At 45.2% G+C, this 14,194-nt stretch overlaps 1 protein-coding gene across 1 annotated transcript in view; it reads left to right on the top strand.

The window, feature by feature from the left end:
* The window catches only part of LOC134346729 (H-2 class II histocompatibility antigen, A-U alpha chain-like), a 46,755-nt gene extending 35,188 nt beyond the window's left edge, over nucleotides 1-11,567 (top strand). The window contains exon 5 of the mRNA XM_063048295.1: nucleotides 11,422-11,567. The gene's annotated coding sequence lies outside the window, so the exon portion shown is untranslated. The remainder of the gene's footprint in view (nucleotides 1-11,421) is intronic.
* Nucleotides 11,568-14,194: the final 2,627 nt, after the last annotated feature.

The raw sequence follows: 14,194 nt of genomic DNA, 5'->3' as shown, positions 1-14,194 counted from the left end.
GGGTTTATAATCCAAACAAGCTGTGAAAGAATCAGACACAGCAGTGAGTACTGCCCTGGTATCTAATGGCCTTACAGGGGCTGGCAATGATGATTGTAAACTTCCCATAATTCCAGTACAAGTGAAGTCTAAAAAGGGTAACAAGACAGTGGTTATTTATGCTTTCCTAGATCAAGGTAGTACAACAGTTTTCTCCACAGTGGACCTCATGACCAAGCTCAACCTCACAGGAAAAAGGACATCTATTCTTTTACAAAATGGGTCAAGAGAATGTAATGAGCAGCTACATTGTTTCAAGATTAGAAGTGGCTGGCTTAGATGGTGAAAGCTATTGTAAACTACCTGGAAAGTATACATGTTTACAGAGGGAAAACTCCACTTAGGAGGGATCTCCAGGGATAGTCTCACCTGAAACATGTCCATTTTCCAGAGATAGATTCAGTGACTGAGCTGCTGATAGGGACAAATGTGCATGAAGCATTGGAGCTGCTGCAAGTGATTCACAGTGTTAATAATGGACCTTATGCAGTTAGAACAATGTTGGGTTGGACTGTGAGTGGAGATGATGGTGATAGGAAAGACTCTGCACAGCCTGAGCTGACGGTTAACAGGATCTCAGCTTTGAACTTGGATAAGGTTTGGCAATGACAGTTCAGGGCAGACTTCCCTGAATGTAGTTAGGATGAACAACTTGGCTTGTCAAGAGAAGATCACAAGTTCATGGAGCAAGTTGCAAATTCTGCAAAACTGGTGGATGGCCACTACCAGAAAAAAGGTTAGCATTCCAAATAACAATTAGATTGCAGAATAGTGTGCTCTAAATCTCAGAGGTTTAGGAAGGATTTGTCATTTCTCACTGAGTACAAAGATTTCATGAGGATGTAATCTCCAAAGGTTATGCCAAAAGAATGTCAGCAGAGGATCTGGAACACAGTGATGGGAAAGTCTGGTATATTTCACATCATGGTGTTTACCACCCCAGAAAAGGAAAACTTCATGTTGTGTTTGACAGTGGAATGACTTTTCAGGGAATGCCACTTAATGCTCAGATTTTACAGGGACAAGATCTTACTAGCTCACTGATTGGGGTCATAGCCATATTCAGAAACTAACCAGTGGTGATCATGACTGATATTGGATCAAAGTTTCACCAGCAGAATATGCAGAACTACTGAGGTTTCTCTGGTGGCCTGATGGTGACCTCAGCCAAGATATGGTGTACTATAGACAGGAGGTTGAATTTACATTGAGCTGTGCCAACTTTGCCCTGAAGAAATGCGCAGGAGACAATGCAGAACAGTTCAGCTGTGAGACAGTGGGTAAGGTTTTGCATTGCTTCCATGCTGATGACTGCCTTGTGTCAGTGTCCTCTGAGGAAGAAGTGATGTTTCTCTATCATGACCTGGTATCCATTTGTGCTAAAGGTAGCTTTCAACACACAAAGTAGATAAGCAACAAATATACTTTGCTAGTTTAAGATCATGATCCAAGATAGATCACTCACTAGAAGGGGGATCCTCTCCACAGTTAGTTTCATCTATGATCCTTTAGGAATCTTGAGTTTGGAGGTGCTATCTGCTAAGAAGATCCTGTAAGGTCTATGTAAGAAAGAACTTGTCTGGGATGACATTATACGAACATCAGTTGCTCATGAGTGGACAAGCTGGCTGGAAGAACTCTGACGATTAGAAGATTTAAAAGTTGTTAAATATGTGAAGCTCCTGGATTTTGGTGAAGTTATTGCTGCAGTTACACCACTCTACATACACAAGTGAAGAAGGCAATGGAGTAGAGACCTGCCTATTGTTGCACAACATGTGCTCTCTGGTGCAAAGTGCCTTGTTCATGGGAAGTCTCGGATAGCTCCACTGAAGTCACTTTTCATCCCCCATAAGGAGCTCACTGCTGCTATAATGGCAAGCTGTATGGACACATTGTGGAGGAAGGCACATACAGCTTCATGATTCAGTTTATGGACTGATAGTACCTGTGTACAGACGTATATCAAGAACGAAACTTCCAGGTTCTGAATCTTCATTAAAAAGCAGAAATTTTTAAGGTTTCACAGGCATCTAAATGGAGGTATGTAAACACTTAAAGCAACCCAGCTGATGTGGCCTCTAGTGGGTTGAAGGTGAAAGCATTCCTGAAGAATGAAGCATGGGTGTCAGGGTCTCAATATCTTCTTCTGCCTGAAATCCCAGTTGTTCTGAAGAACTCCTGCTACATGATCCGGAAGTCAAGAGTAATGTTACAACCAAAGCTGTGCAGATTGAAGAGGAGGTGGATCCGGTAATATGTATCATCTATTACTTCTCATCATGGACCCATTTGAGGAAGACATTGGACTTGATTTTGAATTTAAGAACTTGCTCTTGTTTCTTAGTTGGAAGAGGAAACAATTGAACATTGAACATTGCTGTTGCTCAGTTTGGCTTGGATGAGTGTAACAATGATATTTTTGGCGAGAGAGATTGAGAAGGCCAGTGGTCAGATCGCCGAGATTGTCTCTTGGTGGAAGAGCACAGAAAAGCTGAAATGGAGATCATTTGGTTTTGTCAAAGAGAGAGATTTGCTGATGAATTCTCAAGTTTTCAAAGGGGAGAACGTGTGAAAATGAACAGCCGTATTTTCGAGATTAATCCCGTACTTGAAGGTAGTATCTTGGTGGACAGCTTAGTAGGATAGCTATGCCTGAAGAGTCTGTATATCTTGTTATACTGGCAAAGGATCTTCATATCTCAGACATCATTCTGAGGCATGCATAGCAAGAGGTGGGACATGGTGGCCGTAACCACGTGTTGTCCCAGTTGCACCAAACATATATGGTTCCTAGCACTAGAACAGCTGTAAGAAGAATCCTGTCTGTGTGTTGTCTGTTGATGGATGAACACAGCTCCAGGATGCCAGCAGATGGCAGATCTACCTCTGGACGGACTCTCTCTTGACGGTCCTCCATTTACATGTGTAGGTGTGGGCTACATTGGAACTTTTGCAGTGAAGAGCAGAAGTACAGTGAAGAGGTATGGGGTAATATTTACCTGTCTAGCTATACAAGCTGTTCACATTGATGTGGCATCTTTTTTGGACACAGACTCCTTTGTTCATGCACTTCGATGCTTTACAGCAAGACAAGGACAGGTTTGTGAACTGTGCTCTGATAATGCAACAAACTTCGGTGGTGCTGAGCATAAATTGAGAGAAGCCATTGAGAAGTGGATCCATTCACAGATCAGTGTTGTCCTTCTCCAGAAAGTAATTAAGCAGATTTTTAACCTTCTGGTTGACTCACATCATGGAGGAACATGGGAGAGGTTGATCAGGTTTATGTCAAAGGTCCTCAATTCCACCATGCAAGTACAGAATCTTTTCAAGGAGGGTTTCCACACAGTCCTTTATGAAGTAGAGGCTATTATCAATGGTCACCCAATTACTAAGGCATCCTCTGATCCCTATGATTTGGAAGCATTAACACTCAACTATATGTTCCTTCTGAAGACCTCACCATCATTACCACTAGGGGAGTTCCAAAAGGAAGTCATCTATGCTTGTTGTAGGTGGAAGCAGGTCCAAAACATGTCAAACTGGTTTTTGAAATGGTGGGTCAAGAGTACTTAACATAGTTCCAGTACATCAAAGATGTTCAGGTATAAAGCACAATTTCCTCCCAGGAGTCATTGTGTTTATAGTTGATGACACAGTAACTTGCGACTTATGGATCTTAGGAAGAGTCATTCAAGTCTTCCCAGACAGAAGCTGATATGTTCACCAGCTGTCTGGACAGGTCTATAACCAATATCTGTCTGCTACAGGAGGCAGAAGTTTGATGAAATACAATTCTAGAAGCTTCACTTCATGTTGATTGACTTCATGACTTTCACTTGAGTTACTGACTCAAGTCACTCTTACAGGGCTAAGTGCTGGTAACCTCTGGCCTAGATGATTGTTACATGGTTAGGCTTGAAGAAGAAAGCAGATACTTGCATAACAGTTAAGATGCCGTCCTTGAAGATTTCAGCTCCTATTTTTGTATCATGTAGTTGTAATTATCATAGTGTAATAATTAGGAGCAGGGTTGTAGGAACCATGTATCTATTTTCTGTCTGTCTGTATTGTATTTTGTGTTGCATGGTTTTATTATGGGTTATGGTGATTTGTCATGTGGGTTGGGGCGTGGTAGAAGCAAATGAGTATAATCATGTATTCACACTTTGTGTATTTAGTTTAAGTTAGAGAGAGAATTAGTAGGGTCATGGATTTATTTTGTTGATTGTTAACTTTGCTTATTTTACTATTGCTACGCTAATTTTGGTAGCTTTTTATCTCTATATTAGATAGTTCATCTTTGCTGGTTTTTTAATAAAGGTTTGAATGTACTTTTTTCGATTTGGAACTCAGTTATTTGGAAGCATGTCATACAATGTTGATTCCCTCACTTAGTATCACAGTTTTGGTATGTTTTCAAGTAATCACTACACCTCCCACTGTCTGCCACCTGCTGCAAGGCACAGGTGTGGACAAGGTGAAGCTTTGCCGCTTCCCACATTCATTGATGGTTGGAGACTTTGTGCTCCAGAGGTCTGCTGGGTGGGGACCAGCAAGAATGAGTGGTTCAAGGGGATGGGACATTGGCGATGCAAAGAGGTAGAAATGGCATGTAATAAAAGGCAATGTTACAAAAGTTATGGGGGATTTCAATATGTAGATAGACTGGGAAAATCAGGTTAGTGCTGGATCCGAAGAGAAGGAATTTATAGAATGGCTATGAGATGGCTTTTTAGCAACATACACAAAAAATGCTGGTGAACGCAGCAGGCCAGGCAGCATCTCTAGGAAGATGTACAGTTGACGTTTCAGGCCGAGACCCTTCGTCAGGACTAACTGAAAGAAGAGATAGTAAGAGATTTGAAAGTGGGAGGGGGAGGGGGAGATCTGAAATGATAGGAGAAGACAGGAGGGAGAGGAATGGAGCTAAGAGCTGGAAAGTTGATCGGCAAAAGGGATACAAGGCTGGAGAAGGGAGAGGATTATGGCTGATATGTCTATCCACGGCCTCCTCTACTGTCAGGATGAAGGCACACTCAGGTTGGAGGAACAACACCTTATATTCCGTCTGGGTAGCCTCCAACCTGATGGCATGAACATCGACTTCTCTAACTTCCGCTAATGCCCCACCTCCCCCTCGTACCCCATCCGTTATTTATCTATTTATTTATTTATTTTCATTCCCCCCCCCCCCCCGCCTTTTTCTCTCTTTTTTTTTCTCCCTCTGACTCCTTGTCTGTTCTCCATCCTCTGGGCTCCCCTCCCTGCTTCTTTCTTTCTCCCCGGGCTTCCCATCCCATGATCCTCTCCCTTCTCCAGCCTCATATCCCTTTTGCCAATCAACTTTCCAGTTCTTAGCTCCATCCCTCCCCCTCCTGTCTTCTCCCATCATTTCTGATCTCCCCCTCCCCTTCCCCCTTTCAAATCTCTGACTATCTCAACTGTACCTCTTCCTAGAGATGCTGCCTGGCCTGCTGTGTTCACCAGCATTATTTCTGTGTGTTGCTTGAATTTCCAGCTTCCGCAGATTTCCTCAAGATGGCTTTTTAGAGCAGCTTGTGGTTGAGCCTACAAGGGAAAAGGCAATTCTGGATTTGGTGTTGTATAATGAACTGGATTTCCTTAAGGAATTTAAAGTAAAGGAGGCAGTGATCCTAATGTGATAGAATTCACCCGGAAGTTTGAGAGGGAGAAGCTATCATCAGAAGTATCAATATTACACTGGAGGAAAGGGAACCACAATGGCATAACAGAGGAGCTGGACAAAGTCAATTGAAAAGAGACACCAGTAGGGTTCAAATTCAGAAATCAGAAGTGCCAGGGAATTTCTCAGAGGTTAACTTGCAGGTTGATTCACTAGTAACGAAAGTAAATGAACTGGTAGCATTCATTTCAAAAGGACTAGAATATGAAGTCACGTATATAATGTTGAGGCTTTGGTCAGACCACTGTTAGAGTATTGTGAGCAGTTTTGGATCTAAAAAAGAGATGTGTGAGCATTGCAGAGGGCCAAGAGGAAGTTTGCAAGAATGATCTCAGAAATGAAAAGGTTAATATATGATGAGCATTTAATGGTGTAGCGGCTAGGTGGGGAAGGTGGGTTCTTCTCTTACTGGAGAGCAGGAGCCGAGTAGGTGGAGAAAGCAACACACATCAAAGTTGCTGGTGAACGCAGCAGGCCAGGCAGCATCTCTAGGAAGAGGTATAGTCGACGTTTCGGGCTGAGACCCTTCGTCAGGACTAACTGAAGGAAGAGTTAGTAAGAGATTTGAAACTGGGAGGGGGAGATCCAAAATGATAGGAGAAGACAGGAGGAGGAGGGATGGAGCCAAGAGCTGGACAGGTGATTGGCAAAAGGGATATGAGAGGATCATGGGACAGGAGACCCAGGGAGAAAGACAAAGGCCGGGGGGGGGGGGGAACCCAGAGGATAGTCAGAGGGACAGAGGGAGAAAAAGGAGAGTGGCAAAAAGGAGAATGTGTGTATAAAAATAAATAACGGATGGGGTACGAGGGGGAAGTGGGGCATTAGCGGAAGTTAGAGAAGTCAATGTTCATGCCATCAGGTTGGAGGCTACCCAGACGGAATATAAGATGTTGTTCCTCCAACCTGAGTGTGGCTTCATCTTTAATTAAACTCTGGCACTTCTTTGCCCATATCTGTAACTGATCTATAACTTGCTGTATTCTTTGATAGCTCTTTACACTGTCCACAACTCCACCAACCTTGGTACCACTAATCTACCCATCTACATTTCCATCACAAATTACAGAGGTCCCAGCACCAGTTCTTTACACTTGTAAGAGTTACAGGGCCTGAAATGTCATTCCCCAGTACACGAATGTAAAGGAGAATAAATGGTTGTTACTCTGAATGCAATGCAGTATTTAAAACACAGAATAAGCATAAAAATCATAATAAATAAAAATATAAAGGCAAGCCTATAAAGCACAATTCACAAGTGTGGCTGTATATGCATAAGATAGGTTTATATGCTTAGACTAATTATATGTACATAAAGTGACAATAGGTACAGGACTAAGTACCCTTCCCCCACCGCCACTCCACAATCCCATGTCTCGCAGGTCCCACTGCCAGTTCCTGGGTCTACGGAGACTCCATCTTCCTCTCACCCCACCATCCCTGAACACCCCAAACCTCCCTTCTCCTCAGACACTACCAACCCCCTTCCCCCCTCCAATCCCAGCTTTCATCCGTGCCGGGTTTTCACCATTCCCTCTGACCTTCCCCTCTCTGAGGCAGAACATTCTGTGCTTAGTAAGGGCCTCACCTTTGTCTCTCTGCGCCCACACCTCAGTGAGTTCTGCACCCGCCATGACGCTGAGCTCTTCTTGCGCTGCCTCCATCTTCAAGCCTATTTCTTTGGCAAGGAATCTCCACTCTGCACCGATGACCCCTTATTCCGTCTTCAACCATTCTCCTCTTCCTAGACACCCAGCCCTGGTCTTCTGCCTGCTCTGGACTTTTTCATTGCCAACTGCCAACTGCTATTAACCGTCTAGACTTCGACACAAGTCACTCCTTCCAACTTCACTCCTTCCGAACGTTCTGTTCTCCACTCCCTCTACACTAACCCTAACCTCACCAACAAACCCGCAGATAAGGGAGGCGCTGTAGTAGTCTGGTGTACTGACCTCTATCTCGCTGAGGCTCAGCATCAATTCTGAGACACCTCCTCTTACTTACCCCTTGAACAGGACCCCACTAAGGAACACCAAGCCATTGTCTCCCACACCATCACCAACCTTATTGACTCTGGGGATCTCCCATCCACCGCCACCAACTTCATAGTTCCTGCAGCCCGCACCTCCTGTTTCTACCTCCTACCCAAGATCCACAAACCCACTTGACAAGGTGGACCCATTGTTTCAGCTTGTAACAATGAACTCAAATGGGCATTCCTCAATTCTGTTTTATCCCACCTACATTTGTGACACCTCACACATTCTTGATCTTTTCAGTGATTTCAGGTTCCCTGGCCCCCTTCATCTTATTTTTACTATGGATGTCCAGTCCCTATACACCTGCATCCTCCACCAGGAAGGCCTTAAAGCTCTCTTTTTTTCTGGACACCAGGCCTAACCAGTTCTCCTACACCACCACTCTCTTCCATCTAGTGGAACTTGTCCTCACTCTCAATAATTTCTCCTTTGGCTCTTCCCACTTCCTTCAAACAAAAGAGGTAGCCATGGGCACTTGCATGGGTCTCAGCAATGCCTGGTTGTTTGTCGGCTGCGTGGAACAGTCTATGTTCCAAGTCTACACTGGTGGCCATCCCCCACTTTTCCTATGCTACATTAACGTTTCCTGCACCCATGCCGAGCTCATCGACTTCATCCGCTTTGCCTCCAACTTCCAACCAGCCCTCAAATTTACCTGGTCTGTTTCTGACACCTCCCTCCCCTTTTGCGATCTCTCTTTCTCTATCTCTGGAGACAGTTTATCCAATTTGGGTAGCCTCCAACCTGATTGGATGAACATCGATTTCTCAAACTTCTGGTAATGCCGCTCACCCCCCTCTCCTTCACCATTCCCCATAGTTTTAGCAAGAGGAACTCTCCTAGGTAGCAGCAGGGTATATGAAGACAGGGTAGGACAGTCACTGTGTCTATGTAGGTCTGAGGTGTGGAGTGTAAGCATTGCATGGGGGGAATGAAGGGTGCTGAAGGGCTGTGAAGTGGAGTGATGTAGATGTAGTGGTGGCAGGGTGGGTTAATAGGTGGAGGTATTGATCTGCCTGGTTCCTTTGGAGAAGGGTCTGTTTTTCAGTCTAGTGTTCCCTGCATGACTGCTAGCCTCTTCTCTGATGGGAGAGGGACAAACAGTCCATAACTACGGTGGGTGGGATCCTTCATGATATTGCTGGCCTTTTCCCAGCACCATTCTCTATATATGTCCTTGATGATTGGTAGGCTGGTGCCAGTGATGTATTGGGCAGTTTCAGTTACCCATGATAGAGCCTTCCTGTCTGCTGCAGTACAGTTTCCATATCACACGGTGATGGAACATGTTAGCATGTTCTCAACTTTGCATCTGTAGAAGGTCTTGAGTGTTGATGTGCATAGTTATGCTCTCTTCTGCATCTTTAGAAAATACAGGCATTTGTGAACTTTCCTGACTGTACAGGAAGTGTTCCTGGACGATGAGAGATGGTTCAAGATGTGCACTCCCAGGAGATTGAAACCGCTTGCAGTTTCCACCACTGTGCCACTGATATGAAGAGGGATGTGAGTGGTGCAGATTTTCCTGAAGTCCATAACCATCTCCTTTGTCTTGTTGGCATTGAGGAAAAAGTTATTTGCCTGAAACCAGGTTTAGAGCTTCTACCTCCTCTCTACAGGCCATCTCAACGTTAAGGTACCGGTGACCCCTGTTTCCATCCAGGAGGTCAGTGTGGACATGGTGGAGGATTACAAATACCTGGGGATACGAATTGACAATAAACTGGACTGGTCAAAGGAACACTGAGGCTGTCTGCAAGAAGGGTCAGAGCCGTCTCTATTTCCTGAGGAGACTGAGGTCCTTTAACATCTGCTGGACGATGCTGATGATGTTCTACGAGTCTGTGGTGGCCAGTGCTATCATGTTTGCTGTTGTATGCTGGGGCAGCAGGCTGAGGGTAGCAGACACCAACAGAATCAACAAACTCATTCGTAAGGCCAGTGAGGTTGTGGGGATGGAACTAGACTCTCTCACAGTGGTGTCTGAAAAGAGGATGCTGTCCAAGTTGCATGCCATCTTGGTCAATGTCTCCCATCCACTACATAATGTACTGGGTGGGCACAGGAGTACATTCAGCCAGAGACTCATTCCACCGAGATGCAGCATGGAGCGTCGTAGGAAGTCATTCCTGCCTGTGGCCATCAAACTTTACAACTCCTCCCTTGGAGGGTCAGACACCCTGAGCCAATAGGCTGGTCCTGAACTTATTTCATAATTTATTGGCATAATTTACATATTACTATTTAACTATTTATGGTTCTATTACTATTTATTATTTATGGAGCAACTGTAACAAAAACCAATTTCCCCCGGGATCGATAAAGTATGACTATGACTATGACTATGACTATAACATTGTTGGTGATGAGCCTCATCACTGTCATGTCATTGGTGAACCTGACAATGGGATTGCTCGGGGTGGCTGTGTAGTCTTGCATAAGCTCAGCACACAGCCCTCTAAGAGGCAATAATTCACAAAAGCCCACTACCATCACCCTCGGTCTCCTATTGCCAAGTCAAGTTTGGATCCAATTTGCCCCTTTGCTCTGCATTCCATGGGTCCTAGCCTTCTGGACCAGTGTCCCATGGGGGACCTTGTCAAGTACCATACACTGCATCCACCACGGTCACTGCACTGTCCTCAGCAATAAATTTTGTTATCTCCTCAATGAATACAATCAGAATGATTTGCCTTTGACCAGGATCAGGAACCAGGATCTCCCAGTGACTGCCCATGTTAACTTCATTTCCCATTCCAATTCCAACATGTCAATCCATGGCCTCCTCTACTGTTGTGATGAGGCAACACTCAGGTTGGAGGAACAAATCCTTATATTCTGTCTGGGTTGTCTCCAACCTGATGGCATGAACATCAATTTCACGAACTTCTGGTAATGACCCTCCCCTCTCCTTCACCATTCCCCATTCCCTTTTCCCTCTCTCACCTTATCTCCTTGCCTGCCCATAGCCTCCTTCTGTTTCTCCTCCCACTTTTTTTCTTCCATGGCCTTCTGTCCTCTCCTATCAGATTTCCCCATCTCCAGCCCTTTATCTCTTTCACCAATCAACTTCCCAGCTCTTTACTTCACCCCTCTCCTAGTTTGACCTATTACCCTGTGTTTCACCCTCCCCTCCCCCCAACTTTTAACTCTGACTCCTCATCTGTTTTTTTCTCCAGTCCTGCTGAAGGGTCTTGGCCCGAAAAGGTCAACTGTACTCTTTCCCTTGGATGCTGCCTAACCTGCTGAGTTCCTCCAGCATTTTGTGTGTGTTGCCAGGATCATTCAACCTCTTGTTATGATTAATACTCCCTAATCCAGCCAACCAGTTTGTGAAACTCTTCTATACCCTCTTTAAAGTCTTCACATCCTTCTGTAATGTAGTGACCAGAATTGCACACAATACTCATGCTAAATTGTCTCCCCTGTTCCATGTTTGTGTCAAGCCTCCTCTATGTTTTCGGACATCATGATAATGAATAAATCTGCTGACAGCAGCTTGCAATGAGTTGCCAGGTTCTAGTATGATCTTGAGGCCCAACAACATCCTCTTGATATCAGTATGAATTAGGCTCCCGATGTAAATTATCCTCTGTGAGATATGTCCTTATTAACCTCTCTTTCTTCCTCCAGATTAACAGTCCAGGGCCCGCCCAGCGTCTGCCTCCATCTAGCGGTTCATCTCAGCCCACTTGTGAGACTAGCATTTACTCCACGAATCCAACGGGTACAACCCAACTGAAGCCATTCCTGCAGCAATAAACCCTTGACTTCAGTAACCTGTGTCTGTTCGTCTGTTTGTTGTACCGCGTTGTTTAATCCCGGGTCAGTGATAGGCGATCGTTCCCCAAGCAGGGTCCCAGTTGATGGCTCCAGAGTTGGACGGAGAATAAGGGGACCCAGGGGGTGGGGAATGGTTTGTGTGACCCTAACATATCCTCAGAATAGCAGGGCGTCCTTTTAGAACGGAGATGAGGAGGAACATCTTTAGCCAGAGAGCGGCGAGTCTGTGGAACCTGATGAAGGTTCTCAGCCATAGAAGGATCCCATAAAAGGGATCTTTTTGCATAGATGCTGCCTGGCTTGTTGAGTTCCTCCAAAATGTGTGTGTTGCTGGGATTTCTAGCATCTGCAGTTTTTCCTTTGTTTGGAATCTGTGGAATTCTTTGCTACAGGCAGCTGTAGAGACCACGTCTTTATGTATATTTAAGACAGCGCTTGACAGATTCTTGATTGGTCAGGGCATGAAACTATATGGGGAGAAGGCAGAAGATTGGGACTGAGGAAATTCGGATCAGCTGTGATGAAATAATGGAACAGACTCAATGGGCCAAATAGCCTAATTCTGCTCCAAAATAGCCTAATTCTGTTTATGGACTTATGATCTAATATCTCCTGCCTAGAAACGGAAGTGTGTTCAGCCGCTTCCCGCCCACCAGTGGACACAACGTCCGCAGTCGGAAGCTGAAGCTTTAACTCACATATCGCGACCTTCAATTCACGCCAGTTCGAGGGCTGTGACTGAGCGGGTCCTGACTCACACCGAGATCGCAATCAGAGAGTTTATACTGGGATAATTGTTCTCCTGTTGTCTGAAACAATTACACTGGGGGAGGTAAACCGCTCTCGGCGAAACAACGTTGGGACTGCAATGTGGGGGCGGGGGTGTAGTTATCTTGGTTTAGCAGCAGAACAGTGGGTGCAGGGTATATGCCAGGCAGTTTCTCACTCTGGTCTCTGCCCGGGGTTTAACCTGAGCAGCCCAGATCCCCAAGGTGCCTGTCCTGCATCAAACGACCGCGTTCCAGTTTTCTGTCAGTCACGATCCTCATCCTCTTATCAACGTTTCCTTACTGAAAAAAGTGTATTTCCAGTGTGCCAACACTACAACAGAAACACTATAAACTATAATAATAACTAACACCAAATTAAAATATTCCCATCATCCAGGGTACTATTTATATCTTTTCGGTGCCCAACTGTCCCGGACACCTCCATGGTGGCCGTCGATATGACGTGTTCTTTCTCCAGCTATAGATGGGTGCAAGTGTATTCCCTGGAAAATTGCCAGTCAGTTTGGGTGGTCCCCTTCACTACATACCTCCAGGACCCACAGATTGCTAATTCGGCCATCCCCAGGAGCAAGTTTACCAGGACATCCTCCTCTTGTTCCGCCCCTTCCAGACTAGATGACAAATATAAAGAAGGTGGGGCTAAAATGCAATGAGAAAGCTAAGTGCACCTGAAGATAGGCAAATAGGGGTCGCAGCCTCACCACTCCGTGTACAGGCTTATAAAATTATTACAGAGCTCCACTCTGTGTAGCAGTCTCCACCCCAGGACTCCAATGTACAAGGGAAGGACACCAGAATATCCACTGGGAACTCACTCACTTCCAGGTGAAAATACTGAAAGTATTTATGGTATGTATGGACTGTGTGCGGGGTTGGGGAGGAGTGGGCAAAGAAATGAAGGGTATGAAGTAGTAACCCCTATAGGTATTTCCTAACTGCACCTTAGAAATAGCATTGTGGGTGTTGATAAGATATGGCTCAAGTTGTGTGGTACCAGCTCTCAAGTAAGATTTCGGGGCCTGGGTCCGACAAGTAATTCCGACTCAGCGGAATCCCTCCACACATCTGATCCAAACCAATACCCGATGAGGTTGCTCGTTCTGTCAGCCAGGTCCCAGCTAAGGCAACCATGTCCCAGGGTTTTAGTAGGCCCCAATATGCTACAAAAACCCTATGGACAACTGCACTATCCATAGGGTCGCCATGAGTTGACCAACGGAATCTCAACGGCACTCAACAACAAGTAGACAGTAGGCAACCCCTGCAGATCGATCAAGGCAGCCACCCCTCCAGAGTACATCATCAGCATGTGCCACCTAGGAGGGTGCTCGGTGTATAGAAGAATTTCTACAAGGTTCTGAAGCAGAGATATCATAAGACATAGGAACAGAATTAGACCATTCAGCCCATCGAGTTTGTTCTGGCATTCCTTCATGACTGATTTATTATCCCTCTCAACTCCATTCTCCTGCCTTCATCTTTGATGTCCTGACTAATGAAGAACCTTTCCACCTCTGTTGTAAATATATCCAATGACTTGACCTCCATAACCTTCTGTGGCAATGAATTTCACTGATTCACCATCCTCTGGCTGAAGAAATTCCTCCTCATCTCCATCCTAAAGGGATATTCTTGTACTGTGAGGCTGTGTCCGCTGGTCTTAGAGTGCCCAGTACAGGAAACAACCTCTCAACATCCAATCTGTGTAAGCCTTTCAATATTTGATAGGTTTCAATGAGACTCCCTCCCCCCACCCCCATTCTTCTAAACTCCAGCGAGTACAGGCTCAGACCTATCAAATGCTCCTCATACATTAACCCTTTCATTCCCGG

This window comes from Mobula hypostoma, chromosome 5, assembly GCF_963921235.1.
Source record: "Mobula hypostoma chromosome 5, sMobHyp1.1, whole genome shotgun sequence".
NCBI classification, from domain to species: domain Eukaryota; kingdom Metazoa; phylum Chordata; class Chondrichthyes; order Myliobatiformes; family Myliobatidae; genus Mobula; species Mobula hypostoma.
The sequence above is the reverse complement of the archived record's forward strand: the minus strand, read 5'-3'. Positions and strand labels throughout refer to the sequence as shown.